The sequence below is a fragment of the Triticum urartu genome, chromosome 1 (genome assembly GCF_003073215.2).
Source record: "Triticum urartu cultivar G1812 chromosome 1, Tu2.1, whole genome shotgun sequence".
NCBI lineage: Eukaryota > Viridiplantae > Streptophyta > Magnoliopsida > Poales > Poaceae > Triticum > Triticum urartu.
In genome coordinates, this window is record NC_053022.1 from 356,590,369 (window position 1) to 356,613,103 (window position 22,735).

Sequence of the window (22,735 nt, forward strand, 5' to 3'; positions counted from 1 at the left end):
ACAGTATGGTGGTTCCTATGACTCAACACAAAATAAAAAGAACTACGAAAGATCTAAGTCTTCGAGCTCCATAGGCTTCATATCGTGTCTTCTCTTGTCATAGTCTTCAATGTGAATATCTTCATATACCACCTTCGACTTCAATGCCTTCATAAAGTTTTAGGGGTCATCTCTGGTAGTAAAACCGAATCATGAGGGACTTCTACCTGTGTTATTCTGCAATTCTCACAAACACATTAGTCCCTCAACTAGGTTTGTCGTCAATACTCCAAAACCAACTAAGGGTGGCACTAGATGCACTTACAATCTCCCCCTTTTTGGTGATTGATGACAAACTAGTTGAAGTTTTCAACGGGGAATATAATCTGTGAAACTGTAAAGAATAAGGAATTGTCTTCATAAGTTGCAAGGGCTCCCCCTGAAGATGTGCATATAAGTTAATTTGCTTTTGGAATGCAAATGCACATGGCAGGTGGTACTTGTGGAGATCCACTTCAACTTATGATGACAATCCACTATGCATGTGAAAGTATATGAAGATAATGCCATGCATAATGGAAAATGGACGTCTGCAGAATGAGCTAAGTGCGGAATTTATCGTCGCACATGCGGAATTTATCTTCGCAAAAAAAGGTGGCGAATAAGTAGCAGACGACCATCTAGTTTAAGTGTTACAACTCATAAGAACCAAATGTAGCAAAAAAAGAGAGTTGTAAGCACGAAGCAAAATATAAGGCACCCGCCCATATGAACCCTCTTGAAGACTATCAATCTCATATGCTTCTCCCCCTTTTGTCAGTAATGACCAAAAAAGTTTGAAGACATAGAGCCTCTACTCGTTCCCATGAGGAGTAGGTGAAGTAGCAGGGTTGTTGGTGTTGTTTGGCGGTGCAGAAGAGCTCGGAGGTGCTGAAGGAGGTGGCGGTGAAGTAGCATCGTCTTCTTCCTCAATAATTCTGGCAGTCACTGTGGCAACAGAGGAAGAGAACTCGGAGTCTTCAAGGGATGGAGTTCCTAGCAGCACAGCCCTTCGAGGAGGTGTGGAGTCAAACTTGAATCTCTCAGTGAAGCCATCCTCTTGAGGATCAGCTTCAGAAAGCATCATCGTTAGCCCTTTCCATGTGTGGCGACATGTTTCATGGGCAATGAAAGCATTCTTGGTGGCAAGATTTCGAGTGAGATTAACATCCACCAAGAGGCTTTTCATCTGACGCTTCAGCCAGTCATGATGCCTATCTTGTTTCTGATGTAGGGCCACAAGAAGCTCTCGGTCATTGAGAACACGAGTGCGCTTCTTGGGTCTTGAAGCGGTGGCACTGTCAGTGGCTTCAGTGGAAGCAGGGTGTGGTGCACATGTAGTGCCAGCCAAAGGATACACCCGAGAAATTGCTTCAACGCCTTCAACGTTCTGTGTAAAACTCTGATGTTCTGCATTCTGAAGACTTAGAGGTTGCTTGGCAGGCTCAGAATATATGGCTTCAGTAGACATGTCCACGTCAGGCAAGAAGATCCGATGGTTGTGGGCTGAGGGCTGATAAGAGATGGCGGAGTGTAGCTTGATCAGCCGCATGACCTAAGGGGCGTAGAACTTCAAACCAAACAGATCAATGCCTGATGCAGCAAGTTGGCGTATGAAGAAGTCCTGTGCATTGAAGCATTTTCCATGAAGTATATAGAAGACCAAAGTCTTCATTGCACCCTGAAGCTTGGCATTTGGAGAGTGCCCTTTGATAGGCCAGAGAGTTCGCCTGATGATGTGATAGATGGTTCTGGGCAGGTACTCAAGGTCTTCAACGAAGAACTCTGTGGGATACGCAGCATCTTGAGGCAATGGCTTCATCATACTGAGCATTTGACTCATATTAGGTTCTGGCCGCTGAAAGATGCTCTCAATAGCTTCAGCATGCAGCTGACAGCCTTGCTCGAAGAGATCGCCAGGAGTGGGCAAGCCAGTGAGCTCAATGATGTCAAATGCATTGGCTTCATGATGAACATTGCCAGTCATCCACTCCAGAACCCAAGTCTTTGGATCTCTGCTGTATCCTTTGATGTGAAGTGTGGCATAGAATTGTAGCAGCAGCTCTTCATTCCAATGCTCTTCAGCAGTAACAAATTGCAGCAGACTCACTTGCTTGAAGCAATCCAACGCTTCTTCTAGACAGGGCAGACCAGCTATAGCTTCAACGTCAAGGCGCTTGTGTGGGAAGATGCGACCTTGGTTGTAAAGAATGCAAGAGTAATAGCTTCGCTGAGGATAGCTCCAGAACCGATCAGATGATATCCTTTCCCTTGAGTAGGGGTTCCTGGAGCTATCGAAGAACGTGTTGTCTGCCCTGAAGCCATTGATGTTGAAGGAGTCAGGTGCTGATGCAGGACCTGGAAACCTTGGCAGTCTTGGGATTGGCTTCTGGACCTGAGGCCTGTGCTCAACATGATAGTTGAATTGGGGACCGCAGCAGACTCAGGAACAGAAGTGGCGGGATCAGTGGCTTCGCTGTCTTCTGAAGCTTTTGCTGGGGAGGGCTCCACATTAGCTTCGTTGTTGGTTGTGGCAGCCTCAAGATTTTCATCCTCCACTTGACTAGCTGGAGGGTCGGTCACAGGCACGTTCTCCTGGAGAACTGCTTCTTGGTGGAGCAAGGGAGTGGGATCTTGTGGTACTACTTCTTCTTCTGCGGCTGATGCAGCCGGAATGTCTTCAGCAGAGACTTGAGGCCTTGGACCTTTGCGAAGCCTGCGGAACACAGACGACGCCTGTGGAGTTGGAGTGGGCTGGGCCTCATAGTCTTCTTCCTCTTGTGGGCGATCCGCCCATGAAGCATCCTGTGCAATTGGCGTCAATGGACGACCAATGCTGATGAGTTTGCTGTTTTCTAACTGAGGAAGGACTGCATCATCTTCTACATTGTCATGATGACCAATGTCTTCAGCAGCGATGGGATCAGCTGCTGGAATGTCTTCAGCTTCAGGAGCCTCTATGGAAGCAGGCTCATGAACTGTCAGTTGACGTTCTGCGTCAGGATGAACCATAGAAATGGGTTCAACTATTAAGGGCTCTGTGGGAGCAGCCCGAGCTTTCTTGGTTTTTCTCTTTTTCTTGGTGGGGGCAGTAGGAGAGTCTTCAGAGTGTTTCCTCTTCCTGGCTTCAGCCTCAGCAGTTCTTGTCTTCTTGAGCTCTGAAGCTGTTGACCGGCTCTTTGGCTTCGAGCCAGTCATTCTTGTTGGGAAGACCATCGGAACTGCTTCTTGTCTTGGTGCATCAGATTCAGCCATAGCAGGCTTCTTCTTCTTCTTTGCGGCCATCCTGGGGTCGATGCCAGGACGCCCAAGTGCCTTGCGCTTCTCAGCCTCATTATAGGCTTGCACACATCTGTCAGCCAGAGTCTTCATGTGCTCACGCGAACCCTGAGCTTCTGCACGCTTCTTCACAAAGGCTTCCTTGAGCTCATGCATCATTGTCTTGAAGTTCTTCACTTCTTGCACGCTGAGCTTGGCCATATGCTTCTTGAACTGTGCCTTTTCATAGTCAATCTTCTGCTTCAGTTCAACAATGCGCTGGGCAATAGCAAGTTCTGAAGCAATGGCGCCTTGGAAGGCGACACTGAGGCCAATAGGTAGCTGCAGATCTTCAAAGCTAATGTTTGGTGTGTCAAACCACTCGTCAATGAAGTTGTGGATGATGGTGACATCAAAGAGAGGCAGATCATTGAAGATTTCTGCTTCTTCTTTGCTCTTGATGAGTTGCTCAAGAGCGTCGTCTGCAAGATCTTCATCACTTGACAGATCAATGTCGTCATTGCGCAGGATGGCAGCAGCTGTTAGCTCTTTGCCAGAGTGAGACAGAGGCATCTTGGCCTTCTGGGGCTTGGAGACGCGTGATAAATCTTCAGACTGCACACTGTCTTCAGGAGGTGCAGTTGCCAATGGCTTCGCCCTTGAGATTTTTGGTGAAGGGGCTGGCTTTGAAGCTTTTGGCTTCTTCAACTGCTTTGGCTTTGGCACTGCAGGCGCGTCATCAGACTCAGTGTCAGCCACAGGCTCATTCACTGCAGTCCCTTGAACCAAGATGTAGGTGATGAGGCCTTCAAGGTTGGCGAAAGGACCGATGACATTGGGTTCTGCATGTCGTGTGCCATCTGCCCTTGGAGATGAGGGACCAAGGTTGAAGTCTAACCCAAAAGTCTTCTTGTTCTGCTTCGCAGAGTTTTGAGCAAACTGGAAGTTGCGCTTGAACAGATTGTCGTCACGACACCATAGCAGTGACGACGAATGTGCATCAGCACGCTGTGGTCCACGGACCATGCATGGATAGAAGCCTTGAGCAATGGCTTCATCTCTGGACCTGGGTAGAAGATTCTTGAAAAGAATGTCTCCCCACGGTCTCTTGATGGCGTTTTTCTCAGCATACTCCTGGGTCACAAATCTGTATTTGAACCATTGTTCTGCCCAATATCTTCGAATCCATTGGATTCGGGTCTTGCGCTGACTGTAATCCTCTTTAGGATCTGTCTTGTACATTTCTGAGAGTTCATCTGGCAGATCTCTGGAGGTCTCACCACGACGCTTTCTGCCACCCTTCCTTGCTGCCTTTTCTAAAGACATAAACTTTAACTTGAAAGGCTTCAAGACGTTCAAAGGCTTCAAAGGTTTTCGTTTGCTGGACCAACAGGAACTGGCTTCGGGAAAATTTATGTGATGCTGTAAGAATTCTGAAATGAATGCAGACTATGAGAACCAAAGGATTCTCCCACGGACATGTACCTGTGACAGCATTAAGGTGCGAGGGAAGGGGAAGAGGTCATATGCATTCTCAGAAGATTTTGAAGATAAATCAGTTTAGAAGACATTGACCTCATCGTGCGAAGACATTCATTCATAGATAAGAAGTTGGTTCCAGATTTGTACGAATCCACAGATCAGTACAAGTGAGGAATCTAACTACTTTGTGAAGCACAAGTGAATATACTAGGCATGTTATGAGATGCAGTATGAGAGAGATCTAGCTTGTGTGAACAAAAACTTCTTGTGGTAGAAAGTGACAAATCAATAGGATCAACGGTGCTGTAAAAAGGGAGTTTTATTTACCACACTGAGAACTGCTAGACGGAGTGGGAGATGAGGCCGAGCAGTTCACTCTTCCGTGCCCTAACTTGGCGACTGAGGACACCTACGGCGATGGCGGAGAGGACGATGTCCGCGGTCGGCGTGAAGACGCCGTCGGAGAGGTTGCGGCAGCGAAGCATTCGTCGTCGGCGTCGTCGAGAGCTAGCGGTGGCGCTAGGGTTCGTGCGAGGGTGGAAGAAGAGATAATGACCGCTATGAGTGTGTATTTATAGGCACAGGGGCGGCACTGTGCTATTACACAGGTGCCCCTAGCGATTCGCATCTGAGGAACACGTGGCCAGTATGCGGAATTTTGGGGTTTGTTCCACGTCCCACGCACGCCTGGATTGTCGGGTGGTCGTTCCTACTTCTCCGGATTTCATGTGGAGGAATGAGCATTGAAAACGGACTTAATGGTTGTCTCTGTATCTTCTGCTGACAAGGACGCAGAGAAGACATTCGATAGTTTCAATAGAATGCATATGACTTGGAGGGATAGAGTTTGAGACAGAAAGCATAGAGAAGTTGGGGTCCGATCACATTCACTTAGTTCAAAAGATTCAACACGAAGACATAGCTATAAGTGAATGCTGTAGAGGACAGAACACTAGCATATATATATATATATATATCAACATAGTGAAGATAATCATGAAAATATGTTGAGTTCAAGCCAAACCAAATGTGAAGACATTGCAAGGTAACGCCATGAGTGAAACACTTCAAAATAGAACGTTTGGTGGTGGCGTTACCCACCGTATAGGAAGTATTAGACCCAGACACGGCGCACAATTATCGTGGCGCTCGAAGTCAAATTCCACATTAATGTATTCACACTTAGAATGTATGTCTTCATTGATTGAAGATATACTTCACTTCGTGTGTTGCACATCTAAGTCATCAATATGCATAAGGGTTAGGATGTGTGCCTGATCACAGGACATTTGAGGATTCCAGGATATTTAGCTCACACCGTAACTTGCAAAACCTCTTCTCATCCAAGGGCTTGGTGAAGATATCTGCCAATTGCTCTTCAGTGTTGACGTGTATGATATCAATGTCTTCCTTCACAACATGATCTCTGAGAAAGTGATGACGAATTTCAATGTGCTTTGTCTTCGAGTGCTGAACTGGGTTGTTGGCAATCTTGATGGCGCTTTCGTTGTCGCAGTAAAGTGGCACTTGCTTCAGATGAATGCCATAGTCCTTGAGTGTTTGCTTCATCCACAGAAGCTGAGCGCAGCAAGATCCAGCAGCAATGTATTCAGATTCAGCAGTGGAGAGAGATACACAGTTCTGCTTCTTTGAAGACCAACATACAAGTGATCGTCCCAGAAAGTGACATGTGCCTGATGTAGACTTGCGATCAACTTTGTCACCAGCATAATCAGCATCCGAGAATCCAACCAGATCAAACTCTGAGCCCTTTGGATACCATAATCCTAGAGTTGGGGTGTGAGCCAAATATCGAAGAATTCGCTTCACAGCTAAGTGATGCGACTCCTTTGGTGCCGCTTGAAATCGAGCACACATGCAAACACTAAGCATAATATCTGGCCTAGATGCACATAGATAAAGTAAAGACCAATCATGGAGCGGTATACCTTTTGATCGAACTCTTTACCATTGTCGTCAGGACCCAGATGATGTTTGGCTGGCATTGGTGTTGTGAAGCCTTTGCAGTCTTGCATACCGAACTTCTTCAGGCAATCTTTGAGATACTTCTCTTGAGATATGAAGATGCCATTGCGTTGTTGTCGTATTTGAAGACCAAGGAAGAACTTCAGCTCCCCCATCATGGACATCTGATATTGCTCTTGCATCATATATCCAAACTCTTCACTGTACTTCTGATTGGTGCAGCCGAAGATAATGTCATCCACATATATTTGGCACACAAACAGTTCACCATCATATGTCTTCGTGAAAAGAGTGGGATCTAGGGAACCAGGTATGAAGCCTTTGCTCTTCAGGAAGTATTTGAGTGTGTCATACCAGGCCCTAGGGGCTTGTTTGAGGCCATACAGTGCCTTGTTGAGCTTGTATACCATGTCAGGATGTTTTGGATTTTCAAAGCCAGGCGGTTGTGCAACATACACTTCTTCTTCAATCTTGCCATTGAGAAAGGCACTCTTCACATCCATTTGATATAGAAGTATGTTATGATGATTTGCATAGGCCAGCAGTATGCGTATGGCTTCAAGCCTAGCCACAGGAGCAAATGTTTCATCGAAGTCAATGCCTTCCACTTGAGTATATCCTTGAGCAACGAGACGAGCTTTGTTTCTGACAACTTGACCATGCTCATCTTGCTTGTTGCGGTATATCCATTTGGTGCCTATTATATTGTGCTTCCGTGGATCAGGATGCTTAACCAGTTCCCATACATTATTCAGCTCAAACTGTTGAAGCTCTTCTTGCATAGCTTGAATCCATTCAGGTTCCATGAAGGCTTCTTCAACTTTCTTGGGTTCTGCTATTGAGACGAATGCGAAGTGCCCACAGAAATTTGCTAGCTGAGTTGCCCTTGAACGAGTGAGTGGACCAGGTGCATTGATGCTATCAATTATTCTTTCAATCTGCACTTCATTGGCAACGCGAGGATGTACAGGGCGAAGACTTTGCTCTTGCTGTTCATTGTCGTTGTTGGAAGGAATGTCTTCAGGCTGAGCATTGTCTTCATGTTGATCAGGTGCTGAATGATAAGTTCTTCTTCAGGATGAGCTTCAGAAGGTATAATTTCTCCAGTTCCCATTAGCTTGATTGATTCACTGGATGGAACTTCATCTAGCACATTTGGCAGTTGCTCTCTTTGTGAACCGTTGGTCTCATCGAACCGCACATCCACTGTTTCAACCACTTTGTAATGAAAGAGATTGAAGACTCTGTAGGAGTGCGAATCCTTTCCATATCCAAGCATAAAACCCTCATGTGCTTTTGGTGCAAACTTTGAGGTGTGATGTGGGTCCTTGATCCAGCACCTTGCGCCAAATACTCTGAAGTAACTGACATTTGGCTTCTTGCCAGTAAGGAGCTCATAAGATGTCTTGTTCAGTAGCTTGTGAAGATAAACACGATTGATTGTATGGCATGCAGTATCAATGGCTTCGGGCCAGAATTTTCTTGGGGTCTTGTATTCATCTAGCATCGTTCTGGCCATCTCAATTAGTGTTCTGTTCTTGCGTTCGACGACGCCATTCTGCTGTGGCGTGTACGGGGCTGAGAATTCATGTGTGATGCCCAAGGTATCAAGATATGTATCAAGGCCAGTGTTCTTGAATTCAGTGCCATTGTCACTTCTGATGTGCTTTATCTTGGCGCCAAAATTGTTCATAGCTCGATTGGCGAAGCGTCTGAAGACATCCTGCACTTCAGTCTTGTAAAGGATTATGTGCACCCAAGTATATCTAGAATAATCATCAACAATAACGAAGCCATAGAGGCAAGCAGTAGTAGTTAGAGTTGAGTAATGAGTGGGACCGAAAAGATCCATGTGAAGCAGTTCGAAGGGTTGAGTAGTAGTCATGATTGTCTTCGAGGGATGTTTGGCCCTCGTCATCTTCCCTGCTTCACAGGCACCGCATAAGTGGTCTTTCTTGAACTTGACGCCCTCGATGCCTATGACATGCTTCTTCTTCGCAAGGGTGTGGAGGTTCCTCATGCCAGCATGTCCAAGCCTCCGATGCCAGAGCCAGCATTCTGAAGCCTTTGCTAGAAGACATACTGCAAGCTGTGGCCCTGCTGAGAAATCTACCACGTACAAATCATCTTTTCGATACCCTTCAAACACTAGAGACTTGTCAGATTCCATTAGTACAAGGCAACGATATTTTCCAAACATTACGATCATGTTCAAATCGCAAAGCATTGAGACAGACATTAAGTTGAAGCCAAGGGATTCAACAAGCATGACTTTATCCATGTGTTGATCCCTTGAGATTGCAACTCTACCTAGACCCAATACCTTACTTTTACCAGTGTCAGCAAATGTGATGTGGCTCTTGTCGGATGGACGTAAGGTTGAGTCCATAAGAAGACTTCTTTTGCCAGTCATGTGATTTGTACACCCACTGTCAATAATCCATTCTGAAGACGCTGGTGTCGTACCCTACAGTGCAGTTAGGGGGATAGGCTTCACCAAGAGCATTGTGAAGCAAAAACATTTGACGAACCAGTGGGTTATGAAAGCTTAGATCCAGGTTAGGACTAATAGGGAGAGTAGCAAGCGATTCAGGTACGAAGTACATAGTAAGACCATTTGGGCATTTGATCTTGCGCCCTACAAGATGTTTAAGGTCCCCAGCAATAGCGTCAGACGATTTTGGTTTTCTGCTGGAGACCTTTCCCTGCAAAAGAGAGTTAAGCCTTCTTAACCACCCACATCTTCAAGGGTGGCTTAGAAGCAATAAGTCTAAGTGCAGCATCTGAGAATTTTGGCTTTGAAGCCTTAGCAAACAGTCTTGCAGGCGGACAATAGTACTCATAAGAATAAGCAGAATAAGTTCTTGGTCTTATGAACATGGCGGTTTGATGAACCGCTCTCATATTCATATGCCTGAGTATGGTTTCCCTGCAAAACATTTGCGTTAGTGCGACTCAGGTGAGTCCTCTGTTTGTATGAAGCCTTTGGACCGTATGAAGCCTTTGGTCTGAGGTTTGTCTTCTTCAAGTGAGGTGTCATGAAGACATTCACAGGAAGATTTTCCAGACACCTTTTCGGAACCCAGATCTTCTTCATAGGCGGTCCATTCCTGCAGTTAGTACCAATGTACCTGGCAAACACTTCACCATTCTGATTCTTAAACAGTATATAGTTTGCATCAAAGGATTCATCAATGATAATGGGGTTAGCACAAGTGAAGCCAGATAGATTGGATGGATCTGCTGAAGGTTCCTTTGCAGCAACCCACATGGTTTTGGGGTACTGCTCAGGTTTCCAGTAAGAGCCATCTGCATTCATTTTCCTTACGAACCCAACACCCTCTTTCCTAGGGTTTCGGTTCAGAATCTGCTTTTTGAGGACATCACATAGTGTCTGATGCCCTTGAAGACTTTTGTACATCCCTGTTTCAAGCAATGTCTTCAACCTAGCATTCTCATCAGCAATAGCGGTGGTATCCTCAGCAGAGGGGTTAGTTACCGCATCAACAGTTGAAGATATTGCAACAGCAGTAGCAGTAGAACATTCAGCAACAGAAGTAGCATTATCACGCTCAATGCATTTAAGACATGGTGGTTCAAATCCTTCCTGAGCGGGACTGATCTGTTTGGCGCGAAGTGACTCGTTTTCCATTTGAAGATCTTCATGAACCGCTCTCAATTTCTCAAGATCTTGCTTCCTTTGAAGATAATCATAGGAAAGCTTTTCATGAGTTGTTGAGAGAGTTTCATGACGACTTTCAAGTTCCTGATACTTAACGTGAAGATTTTTTATGTCTTCAATTAAGGATTCAGATCGAGTCATTTCAGCACCTAACAGATCATCGCTTCTGTCTAACAGTTTTTGAATATGTTCCATAGCTTTCTGTTGTTCAGTTGCAATTTTAGCAAGTGTTTTGTAGCTAGGTTTTGAACCACAATCAGAGTCATCGTCACTAGATGTTTGATAGTGAGTAGTGCGTGTGTTTACCTTGGCACCGCGTGCCATGAAGCAGTAGGTAGAAGCGGAGTAGTCCTTGTCATTTGCATCGGTGTCGGTGATGAAGTCATTGTCTTCAGTGTTGAAGATGGACTTGGCAACGTATGCTGTAGCCAGACTTGCGACGCCTGAGTCGGATTCCTCCTCAGACTCCACCTCCGCCTCCTCAGAAGCAGACTCCTCCTCTGAATCCATTTCCTTGCCAACAAACGCACGTGCCTTGCCAGATGAGCTCTTCTTGTGTGATGAAGACTTTGAGGAAGACTTGGAAGAAGACTTTGAGTATTTCTTCTTCTTCTTCTTGTTGTCAGAGTCATATTCCTTGCTCTTCTTCTTCTTTTTGTTCTCATTGTCCCACTGTGGACACTCAGAGATGAAGTGGCCAAGTTTCTTGCACTTGTGACATGTTTTCTTCTTGTAGTCATGAGCAGGAGCTTCATCATTCCTTGAACTTGATCGGGAAGACTTTCTGAAGCCTTTCTTCTTGGTGAATTTTTGGAACTTCTTGACAAGCATAGCAAGTTCCCTTCCAATGTCTTCAGGGTCATCAGAACTGCTGTCAGATTCTTCTTCAGATGAGGAGACAGCTTTTGCCTTCAAGGCACGAGTTCGCCCATAGTTTGGACCGTAGATATCTCTTTTCTCCGAAAGCTGAAACTCATGTGTGTTGAGCCTCTCAAGTATGTCAGACGGATCGAGTGTCTTGAAATCAGGACGTTCTTGAATCATCAGGGCCAGGATGTCAAACGAACTATCAAGTGATCTCAGCAGCGTCTTGACGACTTCGTGTTTGGTAATCTCAGTGGCGCCGAGGGCTTGAAGCTCATTTGTGATGTCAGTGAGTCGGTCAAATGTGTGCTGGACATTCTCATTGTCATTTCGCTTGAAGCGGTTGAAGAGGTTGCGAAGGACACTGATTCTCTGATCTCTCTGGGTTGAGATGCCTTCATTGACCTTGGAGAGCCAGTCCCAGACCAGCTTGGATGTCTTCAAAGCACTCACACGGCCATACTGTCCTTTGGTCAGATGACCACAGATGATATTCTTGGCAGTAGAGTCCAGTTGAACGAATTTCTTGACATCAGCAGCAGTGACACCTTCTCCAGCCTTGGGAACACCGTTCTCGACGACATACCATAGGTCGACGTCAATGGCTTCAAGATGCATACGCATCTTATTCTTCCAGTAGGGATATTCAGTTCCATCGAAGACGGGGCACGCAGCGGAGACTTTAATTATCCCTGCAGTCGACATAGCTAAAACTCCAGGTGGTTAAACCGAATCACACAGAACAAGGGAGCACCTTGCTCTGATACCAATTGAAAGTGTGTTATATCGACTAGAGGGGGGGTGAATAGGCGATTTTTATGAAAGTCTTCAGAACATGGGAGTTTTGAAGACAAACGATAAAATTAAACCTATTACCATGCAGCGGAAGGTAGACTACACTAGGCAAACCATAGTCAAGTATTCAATGAAGTGAAAGCACAAAGACTAATAGCAGCTAGGTAGTAAGGATCAGGTAGGAAGATATTGTGAAGCCAAACAGAACACGCAGTCACTCAGTGAAGACAAATGATAGTGCAAACATACAATGACTTCACAAGGAGTAACAGTAAGTAAAGTGAAGTGAAGATGAAACCAGTGACTCGTTGAAGACAATGATTTGTTGGACCAGTTCCAGTTGCTGTGACAACTGTACGTCTGGTTGGAGCGGCTAGGTATTTAAACCTTAGGACACACAGTCCCGGACACCCAGTCCTGAACACGCAGCTCAGGACACCCAGTCCTCACCGTATTCTCCTTGAGCTAAGGTCACATAGACCTCGCCCAATCACTCTGGTAAGTCTTCAAGGTAGACTCCCAAACCTTCACAGACTTCGTTCACCGGCAATCCACAATGTCTCTTGGATGCTCAGAACGCGACGCCTAACCGGCTGGAGGATGCACAGTCCTCAAGTGTAATAAGTCTTCAGATCACACAGACAAGAAGACTTAAGTGATGCCCAATTCTCTCTGGCTCTGGTGGTTAGGGCTTTATCCTCGCAGGGAATTCTCTCTCAAAGGCTTCGAGGTGGGTTGCTCTCAAACGACAAAAGCCGTACTTTCAATCTGAGCAGCCAACCGTTTATGGTTGTAGGGGGTGGGCTATTTATAGCCACTTGGCAACCCGACCTGATTTGTCCGAAATGACCCTGGGTCACTAAGGAACTGACACGTGTCCAACGGTCAGATTTCAAACTCACACGGCAACTTTACTTGGGCTACAAGCAAAGCTGACTTGTCCGACTCTGGACAAGATTCACTCTCATAGTCTTCACTCGAAGACATAGGTTTTTGGTTTAGGCATCACTTCAGTCATTCTGACTGGTTCTCTTGGACCCCACTTAACAGTACGGTGGTTCCTATGACTCAACACAAAAGAAAAAGAACTACGAAAGATCTAAGTCTTCGAGCTCCATAGGCTTCATATCGTGTCTTCTCTTGTCATAGTCTTCAATGTGAATATCTTCATATACCACCTTTGACTTCAATGTCTTCATACATTTTTAGGGGTCATCTCTGGTAGTAAAACCGAATCATGAGGGACTTCTACCTGTGTTATTCTGCAATTCTCACAAACACATTAGTCCCTCAACTAGGTTTGTCGTCAATACTCCAAAACCAACTAGGGGTGGCACTAGATGCATTTACAATGTATCACTGTACACCCATTAACGGCCCGTGGTGACGTCTGGCCAATGTATGGACCCATGACGTCTTTTAGCCCATATGAGGCCCTATGTAACTCTTGGCCTATTAATGGCGCGTGGTGAAACTGGCCCGTAATGAACAATGTATCACTTTACACCCATTAACGGCCCGTACGTGGTGAAACTGGCCCATAAAGAATAGGCTATCACTTTATACCCATTAACGGCCCGTTATTCCGTTGGGCCGTCTCCAGCCCATGTTATCTTTCAGCCTTCTCAGAGCCCATTTATTCTTGGGCTCATTTCCAGCATTCGTTTACTTACAGCCCGTTACTGTCATTTTGTGCTCTGACTTGTCCGACTCTGGACAAGATTCGCTCTCATAGTCTTCACTCGAAGACATAGGTTTTTGGTTTAGGCATCACTTCAGTCATTCTGACTGGTTTCTCTTCGACCCCACTTAACAGTACGGTGGTTCCTATGACTCAACACAAAAGAAAAAGAACTACGAAAGATCTATGTCTTCGAGCTCCATAGGCTTCATATCGTGTCCTCTCTTGTCATAGTCTTCAATGTGAATATCTTCATATACCACCTTCGACTTCAATGCCTTCATAAAGTTTTAGGGGTCATCTCTGGTAGTAAAACCGAATCATGAGGGACTTCTACCTGTGTTATTCTGCAATTCTCACAAACACATTAGTCCCTCAACTAGGTTTGTCGTCAATACTCCAAAACCAACTAGGGGTGGCACTAGATGCACTTACAACGACCTCTACGAGGAGTGGCTCGACCGCGTCGCCGAGCTCGTCCGCGCCACAGGGGGCTCCCCGGCGCCATCCCACTCTCTGCCTCACCCTCAGCCTGTCACGGGCGACGAGGCCCGAGGTGCGCCTCCACCACCCCAGCCCAAAGACGGTGCCTTGGCACCAAGGCGCACGGCCCCGTGGTGTGATCCGCCACGCCCGGTGCCCGCGCGCGAAGAGAGAAGCTGCCAAGAAATCAATACAAAAAAAATACACTTCCATGATGATACATGTTTGTCACGGTAGGTCGCTTTTTTTGTCATGCATGTACATCCGTGAAAAATTTATGACAGAATCAAGATAGTCATACCTGTGCTGTCGTAGAAGTGTTCCATGACATTACCAAAATTATCATCACGGAAGTGTCCACTTCCATGATGATAAATCGCGCGTCATAGAAGTGCTTTCGTCAAGGGTGACCGACACGTGGCATCCACTGTAACGGAACGCCGTTAAGCTATCGGGTCGAGTTTTGGATCCGATAACCCGTTAACAGCCCCGACCAATGGGGATTTTCCACGTGTAAAATCATTATTGGCTAGAGGAAACACGTGTTGGCTCATCCTCGGGACAGATGTCATCCACTCATTGGACAGAAGGCGCTTATGGTACATTGACACGTGGCACGACCCAACAGAGGCCCATTCCTGTGAAAAGGCCGGCCCGTCTGACTTGGTCAAAAGGTGGCGGGCCGGCCCATGGAAAGCCTATTAACAGCCTGTTCGCATATAGCCCATTTACAACCCGCTAACCCGAGGCCCGTTACGCCCTATCCGAATTAGGCCCAGTAGCATCATCTGGGCCATCCAATATGATTCCAGCCCGTTTTCACTTCTGGCCAATGTATGGACCATGACGTCTTTTGGCCCATATGAGGCCCTATGTAACTCTTGGCCTATTAACGGCCCGTGGTGAAACTGGCCCGTAATGAACAGTGTATCACTGTACACCCATTAATGGCCCGTGGTGAAACTGGCCCGTAATGAACATTGTATCACTTTATACCCAATAACGGCCCGTTATTCCGTTGGGCCGTCTCCAGCCCATGTTATCTTTCAGCCTTCTCAGAGCCCATTTATTCTTGGGCTCATTTCCAGCATTCGTTTACTTACAGCCCGTTACTGTCATTTTCTGCTTGTGGGCCAAATTCTGCCCGTGGTTACAGTCGGGCCGTTTGTGGTCCGTTAATACGTTGGGCCGTTTTCATAGCGTCATCAAATACGGCCTATTAACGATGGCCCGTTATGGTCGGCCCATGAATGGACGATTCCAACTCTAGCCCGTTTTACGGCCAGAATGCGGTCTGTTTGGCCCATGTTTGGCCAATCGATCATACGGCCCGTAGAAGGCCCATTGATGATACGGCCCGTAGAAGGCCCACTATTTATACGGCCCATAGAAGGCCCACTGTTTCTACGGCCCGTAGGAGGCCCAGTGTCACTACAGTAAATATTAGCCAATGGTTATTGTGGCCTAGTTTTAAAAAATAGGTTATTGCAGCCACTAGCAAACCGCGGAAAAAGAACTGCACTGACTACAAGCAAACAAATAAACAAGACAACAAGGAAATAAATAAGCAAGCAACTTACACTAGGCTATCACGGCTATTACACAAATTACATCCACTGGGCATCAAAGTTCGCCACCAGTGCAAATATAGGGAACACAACAGCATATAAACACCACAGCAAAACAAGTCCAGAACTGAAACCACTTCAGAAGAGCTCAAGAAACAATATCCTGGGTACCCATAATGCTGGCAAGATGCTTAGCAAGCTTATTAAGTTTCTCTTGTTTGGCGCTTAATTCCTCCAGCGCTTGCTGTTGCACCAGAAAGTATGCATCTGAATTCTGCAGGGACTTCCTTAGTCCTTCAGCTTCCTGTCGCATAACATCTGATCGATGTCTTTCAACTTGAAGTTGAGACTCAAGAAGCCGAACTGATTCAGGCAATGAGTTCGAAGAGCTGGTGCCAGCAGTGGTAGCCAGTAACTCGAACACTACATCAAGACATGACTTTGGGGTTGTCTCAGTGTCTTCAATATAGTTTTTATCAGCTTTCTTGGAGACCAACAGGGATGTCTCACTATCTTGAACCTTATCTGCATTACTTCCTTTACCATTGCATAACAGGGTACTCTTCTCCAATATTTTGTCCGTGTTCTAAAAGAGAAACAAACAAACACATCTCAGGTTTACAATGTAGTATATGAAACTCATTTTGGTAAACCAGTTCAGTAGTAAGGTGGACAGGATAACAGCATGAAACAAACATATATCTATGTAGTATGGTCACTGTATGGTCTATATCATTCTAGTTTATGTTGCCAAATCAAGATAGATACAGTTCGAATCATATCTATTTAAGACAAAGCAGCATAGACAGAATATAAGTGTGGGAAACTACACAGCAATAACAACACTTGTAATGTGCATGGCATGAGAACATAACTGTTTATTCAATTGAAACTGAAATCAACATAGAGCAAGTTACAACAGCAAACAGCCAAACACGTTGAAGAAACAGGTTTAAAACATACCTGTTGCGCCATTGGAGTTTCAATTGCATCCTTCAAATTTGAAATTAGTTGGTATCAGTAAATACAGTGATGCAAGAGCAAAGTAGTATGAACCATAGCTACGGAACCTGACCTGAGAACAATTCTTCTTCTGCTTTAAGCGTTGACTTCGGGTTCGGAGTGGTGGTCCTCGTGATTTGGGCACTGCAGTTGCCTTACTAACTGCTCGTGTTTGGGTGCTCTGTGGTGGAGACGGTGCTGTGTCAACGGGAACTGGGTGTCTATCTGCTGGGGTTGGGGTTAGAAGGGGTGTAGCTGGTTCTCTGTCCAACTGGGTAGGGGTACAATCTGCATGAGTGTGGGTTATGTGTGGTGGGGCTGGTTCTTGGGCAAGTACAACCGTGGTTCTATCTGCATCGACAGGTAGCACGATCTTTTCTGAAGACCGTGTTTTTACTCCCACAGATACTGCCATCACTCCCTCCAATTGAAATGGCTGATAAACAAGAAAAGTAATTGAATGTACAGACATTGTAAGATAGACAGGTGCAATGGATAGTAGGGAAGAAAACAGGGCATGAAATAATTCACATTTATGTTGTCTAAGCAAACAGAATAGCAGGACATAATTTCACATATATGATGGCTAATTAAACAGGATAGCATGACACAATTTCACATGTATGATGGCTAACTAAACAGGATAGAATGACATACTTCAAAATATTGATGATTATGTAAACATGATGACATGATATAACTATACGATGTGTCTATTAAAGTGGTTGGCATGCCATAAATCACAAACATGCCGTCGATGGAAACATGATGGCATGATATAATTCACGGATAGAATGACATAATTTAAATATGATGACTATGTAAACAGGATGAGATGATATAACTATATTATGTCTTTAGAAAATGGGTTGGCATGCCATAATTCAGATACATGTTGTCTATGTAAACATCATGGCATGACATAATTCAAATATATGATTTATATACTAAGGAAGTGAGCAGAGGGCAATCGCATATGTGATGTGTCAACTAAGGAGATGGCATTCAATATTGTGTATATGATGTAAAAACTAAGCATTGCAATACAACATATCCATTATATGAGTAATATAACCCTGCCAAGTTTGAGCATACACCTCACGGGGATAATAGGACTGGTCATCTGCCTCTGAATCCTCCTCTGAAGAGCTATCTGTAACCAGCAAGATATCTGCTTCAGCAGGTAGCATTGTCTGCTCTGAAGACCTTGTTTTCACTCCAGATTTCTCCATCACCAATTCAAATGGCTGATGCACAGGAAGAGCAGTTGAATATACAAACATTGTCGACAAAAGCAATGAGAAATACAAAAAAAGGACGCATGATATAATTCACATATATGACGCTTGCCTAAACAGCATGGCATTGCATAATTCACATACATAATGCCTTGCAACAAGATAACATTGCATAATTCACATATATAATGTCTTGCAACAAGATGGCATTGCATAATTCACATATATGGTAATTAGACACTAAACAGGTGGCATTCACACAAAGCATGTCTAAACTAAGCAAATGACATAGCAATGCAAGATACCATACGCACGATATGAGCAACATAACCCTGCCAAGTTAGGGCATGCACCTCGGGGGGATATGACTGGTCATCTGTCTCTGAATCCTCCTCTGAGGAGCTATCGGTAACCAGCAAGACATGCGCTTCGTCAGATAGCATTGTCTGCTCTGAAGACCTTGTTTCCACTCCAGATTTTTCCATGACCGTGCCAAATGGCTGATGCACAGGAAGAGTAATTGAATGTACTAAAATTGTTGACAAATTTAACACGTAATAAAAAAATGATGGCATGATATAATTCACATATAAGATGACTGGCTAACCAGGGTGGCATTGCAAAATTCACATATATGATGCCTGGCTAGACAAGATGGCATTGCATGATTCACATATACGATAAAGAAACTAAACAGATGGCATTGACACAAAGCATGTCTAAACTAAGCAGATGACATCTTTAATGTATACAGTAAGCAATGCAAGGCACCATATGCATGATATTACCAACATCAGCATGCCAAGTTAGAGCGAAGACCTCATGGGGTAAATAGGAGTGGTCTTCTCCTTCTGAATCCCCCTCATAACAGTTATCTTCCTCTTGATTACGATCCGAAATGGGTGGAGGGGGGCTGCCTTTGCGCCCACCATGGAACGACGTCTGCATGAAATTTTATTGCCACGCAAGGCTCGTCTCTTTTGCTCTACATGATCAGTTCCATTGTGTACAATAACTGGCATGCATAGGAATAAAACATAGTGAGATTATGTAAGGAGTGCATGCACAAATCCAGAGTGATGGTAGCAAACTGTGGATAGACCCAAAACCAATGATAGCAGGCAGATAATAGCTTTAGTTAAAAAATACAGATAATGGCTCCTTTAATGTTTGTTTGCACCCAACATGAAACTCATAGTAGACACCGGAGATTAACCAGATAGTAGACAGATAGTACTAATTGCTACCCCAATATGTACCCCACAACCATTTAAAAACTCAAGTTTCAGCATTAGTTGGACCTGACTCAGATCTAATAGGTGAACACGATGATAATGTAGCATGTCATCATATTAAGCGACACATAACGTAAGCAGACACGGAAGAGTGCGACCTCTCTTGCGGACCCGTGTAGTCCTCAAGGTCATCTACTCAGTTGATGATGGTAATGCAGTTGCCGTGGCTGCCGGCGGCGGGGAAGAAGATCTGAGGCGGCGAAAGACAGTCTGGAGAGCGGATCCCTGCTGTGGTGAACCCTTCCGTCGTTGGAGCAGCTGAGCTGGGGTGGAACACAACGCCGCAGGAGCAGGACAAACCACACAAGGTTTTCTTTGACACATATCTGTAACAGAAGTAATTGAGTAAGGGCTTGTTTGAATTTGAGGATTCTAACAATGCAGGGATAGGAAATAGACAGGAATAGGATAGGAATGCACGTGCAAAACAGAGAATTTAAAAACACAGGATTTCTGCCAATCTGGGTGTTTGATTCACAACAATTGGAAGATCACAGGATGCAAAAAAGCATGGTGAGATTAAGTCAAGCCACAAGAAAATGTACGGTTATAATGCTATTATGCTACTATCTCTTAGTCTTGTGCTTGATGATTAGGAATATGAAAAGGAGGAGAAGTGGAAATTAGAATTCCTACGGTTTTTCTTTCAAGGAGACACTAAAGGAACAAATCGTACAGTATTCCTTTGCTCAATTCCTTTGCACCAAATTCATGAAAAGTAGTACCATAGGAAACTTTCCAATTCCGATGTTTTCATTCACTTTTCCTTTCAAGCACTGGCGATTCTAGTAGGCAGGCTTGAGCAAGGAAAATCCTACACTAAAAAAATGTTTTTGTGCTACTTCTATTACTTTGGACCCAGGCCACTGCCATACTAGCTCAACTCCCAGGCCCATCGACAAATGCACAGCTCAAACGCGCAGAGATAAATAATGATGGCGTTCAAGAGAGTCCATCACGGATAGCTAAGTTGCCTAGTACCTCACTATTTGTCATATAGTAGGAAAAAATGATCGTATTTCCCGTTACTACGAGTGCTCAGTGGACAATATATATAACATGTAGAGTAAAAAAGAGATGCAACAAGTGTACAACCTCTTTGGCGAAGCCATGTCGATCTCAACGTGATTGGGTTGGCCGGTGAGGATGCTCCGACTGACTTGGCTGTCGGAGGAGGGGAAGAAGATCTTAGGCGTCTGGAGATGGAGCCCGAGGTACTGCTCCGCTGTGATGGAGGGTTTCGTCGTTGGAGCAGCTCCGGTGAGTTGTACGACGCCGAGGCTGAAGCAGGGCAAGAGAGACAACGAACAACGTTAACCTGAGTGGAATTCTAATGGCATATCCAATACATGACGTAAAATACATAAACACAAAGTGCTAGATGTAAAATACATCAGCCACTCATCTCTGAACTTAACTATCGAAACTGAATTTAACTGTCGAAACTGAACTTAATTGTCGAAACTGAACTTAACTGTCGAAACTGAATTTTGCTGTCGAAACTGAATTTTGCTGTCGTAACTGAACGCACTAGCAAGGTGAGGCTACACGTCGGTCGACTAACTTTTTCATCTCTGGTCAGTCGATTTTGCAGCCGCTGGATACGAAATCAAGGGTCTGTGGTTCATCTTCAACCTCCACCCCCTGAGCTGGCCAAACAGCAGCCCCCCGTCGCCCGCGGCCGGCGGCGCGCCACCCCACCCGCCCCGAAAACACTCCCCACCGCAGGTCTGCTGCCGCCCTGGCCATCCCTCTAGCCCCCCCATGCCAAGCTTTCTTTCCGGTGATCCCCACGCCACCGCCCCCCCGCCACCGCCGGCGACCACCGCCCCCATCGTGAACCCTAAGATAGATAGTGGGGTACCTCTCCGGCGAGCCCCCCTCCCCGCTGCGGCTGGTTCTTCCTTCACCCCGGCGGCATCAGAGTGAAGTGTAGCTAAATCGGAGCAGCATCGCAAGCAAGAGCAAGAGCGAGAGCAGCAGCGCGAGCAAGAGCAATAGCAAGAGCAGACCAGGCAGGGGACCGAGAGCAAGAGCAGAGCAGCAGCGCGAGCGAGAGCTAAAGCAGCAGCAGGTCCTACTGATGTGGACGTCGCCGCCGAGGGAGCGACCGTGGAGGAAGTGGCCGGCGACGCCGCCGTGGATGGAGCCGCGCCGTGTCGGCTCGGGACCGAGCGCCGGCAGCACCGTGAGATCGAATCAAGAAGAAAATGCGGCGATTAGTGTACAACCTCTTTGGTGGTGCCGATTAGGCCGCAACTTCATCCGAGGAAACGGTGATGATGATGCTCTTCCGGTGGTGCAGGTGAAGACGGCGGTGTGGGAATGGAGGTGGCGCGAAAGACGAGGGGAACGTCGGGGCAGCTCCTTGGAGGTGGAGGACGGGGTGGCTGAACCGGCGGGACGATGAGATCGACGACGGATCCTCATCCGGTACGGTGGATGAGGGACGTCGAGGTGTTGCTGTGGACGACGTCGTCGGGGAAGAGGCTCCGGCTGGGTGGCGGACGGAGCAGGGTGTGGGGTTTCGTCGCGGGTTTTCGCGGCCTCGGTGTACGAATGGGTGGGCGGATGGGATGGCAGTGGGGAACCATGGCTTAGAGACGCGCTTGTCCGAAATGTGGGGTAAGTTACGAAAGTACCCCCACCGATTTGAGGCGGTTCTTTCGGTTCAGGGGTACCACGGGCATTTCGCGTGTCGGGATTTCACAGGAGGTGGGAGTTTTCGCGCGCGTTGTAATTTCGGAATAGCAAGGCGCGGGTTGAGATGGAGGGAGTTGTCGGAGCACAACGAGACAAAGATATATCTTAAATATTTCGGGCTAACAAGGCGCGGGTTGAAGAGGCGGGAGTTTCGCAGCACGATAGACAGAGACGCTAGCTTGAATTTTCGGCATAACAAGGCGCGGCTTGAAATTTCGGAAGAACAAGCTTAACGTGTACCCAAAAAAGACAATTTGCACCTCAACACGCACAACACACACACAACACCATTTAGACTAGAGTAAGGTACACGTGCATTGCACGCATGAGATTTGGCAACCAAATTATGAATAAATACCACATTATAGCATGCAAGCTTTGAGTCATATATGCATGATGTAGATGTTCGTTTAATTCTTATAGTTCATTTCATTCAAAATCATCTAGTTTTTATAAGAAAGCTAATCTATTTTAAGATTCATGGAATTGTGCGTCGTAAGACATAAAGTAAAAACAAATAATGGCAAATCATGTAGAAAAACATTTGGGCAATTCTGATACGGAAGATTCTAGAACAAATAAGAAGTGCTTGTGTTTTCATGTTTGTGCATTATGCTTAAGTTCAACCATGGAGTCTTCTAGATTATACATGTGGCGAAATCTGGTGGAATCTAGATGAT